We start from the raw sequence: 2,450 nt of genomic DNA on the forward strand, positions 1-2,450 counted from the left end.
ATCAAATCCGTATCTTTCCAATTTGGATAGAAGATTGTTATAGGGGACTGTGTCACAGGTCTCACTGATATCCAGATAAACAGCATCAGTGGCACTTCCCTTGTCTACTAACACAGTTGCACCATCATAACAACTGATTAGGTTGGTCAGGCAGAACCTCCCCTTGATGAAGCCATGCTGGTTATCCCATATCACCTCTCACTGTTCCATTGTTATCAGCCTGCTTCTGTTGCTCACTAAGTGGTATGCCCTCCTGGATTTTCCATTTCTGATTGATGTACCTATAGAAGTCTTCCTTATCCTTCTTTGCACCCCTTGCCAAATCCAGTTCCAGCTGGGCCTTGGTCTTTCGGACTCCATACCCACAGTTTACCTATATCTGCTGCCACTGCCAGTGCGTTTTCTTCTTGCTCTCCAGTTTGACCAGCAGATCCCAATTCAGCTATGCCAGTCTCTTGCCTTCTTTTTCTGAATTGGTACACCTAGGGATGGAGAGCTCTGTGCCCTGAGGAAAGCCTCCTTAAACATCTGCCAGCTCTGCTCTGTTCCCCTGTCCTTGAGGACAGATACCCAGGGGAATTTGTTGACTAACTCCCTGAAAATCTGGAATTTGGCTTTCCTAAAGTCCTAATTTTCCAGTGGCACGGTGGCTTCCAACTCCTGTTTGTTTCCCAAGCTGCATGCATTGGTATAGAGGCACTTCAGCTGGGCTGCTGGTCTTGACACCTTCTTGGAGGATAACTCCTCAATTCCTTTGAAGTATTTACCTTAGTCTCCCTGTTGCCTTCATCATCATAAGATGCAGCAGGTTGAAGGCTCCCACTGTTTGTCCCTCTAAGTTGTCTGTACTGTCCATCACCTTGTCATCAGCAGGCTCACTATCACCCAAGATCTTCAGTAGTTTTAAGACCCACGTTTTTGCAGTAGGCACCTACTGTGCCTGGAGCTATGCAAACACAATGCAATAGGGGAAGTCCTACTTTCATACTTTAAATGTTGGTGATGAGAGGTGAATGGCTAATGACGGTGTGGAGGAATGATGGAGATGTGATTTTCTTGCACTGTAAGCATTTGTAAACGTTTCTTAATACAGGGCAACATGCTGGAGAATCATAGAAAAAGGCACTGGGAACACAGCTATCCGCTCCTTACAGTATTCAGGAGAGCTGCTTGTCCTTGCTTCTCGGGACAAGACACATGGAAGAGAGTTGGATGGAGAGGAACCTGATGAGGTTCAACAAGAGCAAACATACAGTCCTACATCTGGGGAGGAATAATGGCACACATCAGTACAAATTAGGGGCTGACGTGTTGGAAGGGAGCTCTGCAGAGAGTGACCTGGGGCTCCTGGTGGACAACAGGTTGGCCATGAGCCAGCAGTGTGACCTCGTATATTATCATGAGTCAAGAAGAGTGTGGCAAGCAGGTTGAGGGAGGTGATTCTCTCCCTCTGCTCTGCCCTGGTGAGGTCACATCTGGAGTACTGTGTCCGGTTTTGGGTTCAAGAGAGTTAGGGAACTGATGGAAAGAGTCCGGAGGAGGACCGCAAAGGTGATTAGGGGCCTAGAGCATCACCCATTTGAAGAAAGGCTGAGAGATCTGGGAGTGGTCAGCCTGGAGAAGAGAAGGTTGAGCAGAGGTCTTATCAGTAGTCATAAAGATCGAAGAACAGATGTCTGGTAGATGGGGGCAGGCTCAAGAAAGAAAGAATTTCTTTACCATGAGAGTGATAGAGCACTAGTACAGGCCGCCCAAAGAGATGGTAGAGACTCTTTCTCTGGAGATATTCAAGAGCTCCTGGACATTCTCCCTTATGACTAGCTGTAGGGAACCTGCTTTAGCAGGGAGTTGAACTTGGTCCCCAGAGATCCCTTCTAACCCCTATGGTTCTATGATTCTGCGATTCTCTGAAACAGAAAACAAAAGATGGGACAGAGGGTAAAAAAAACCCAGAAGAATAGTGAGAAAAGCTCAGTAGGATACTTAAATGAGGTAGGATATATGCTCTAGACTAACCACATGCATATGGGGAGTTATTTAGGAAGAGCTTTAGGAACTTTAAAACCATCAGAAACCTTTAATCTGAGACAATGTCTTGCATGGACAAGCCCCCAGGCCCCGATATGCCAAAACCTTTCAGCACGTGTTTAAATCCCCTTAATCTCTATGTGACACGTTGTTCTCTAAGTGCTTTGCTGAACTGTGGATGTCATTGCTAAAACACTGCAAGGCTTTTCCTCCTGCTGCTCATGCACAAATCAGGGCCAGCCTCTGGTGCAAAACATGGAAGTTTTCGGGACACACTGGAAGAGAACTGCTTTAATGTACATATGTGATATTATTTGATAGGACCAGAGGTCTGTGTCAAGGGCGCAAATCTAGAAGTTGATCAGCCACTAGGTTTCCTAGCATTTCCATGGGTCAAAAAAATATTGCCATTTCCATCAGCA

The sequence above is a fragment of the Tympanuchus pallidicinctus genome, unplaced genomic scaffold (assembly GCF_026119805.1).
Source record: "Tympanuchus pallidicinctus isolate F22 unplaced genomic scaffold, pur_lepc_1.0 scaffold11, whole genome shotgun sequence".
NCBI lineage: Eukaryota > Metazoa > Chordata > Aves > Galliformes > Phasianidae > Tympanuchus > Tympanuchus pallidicinctus.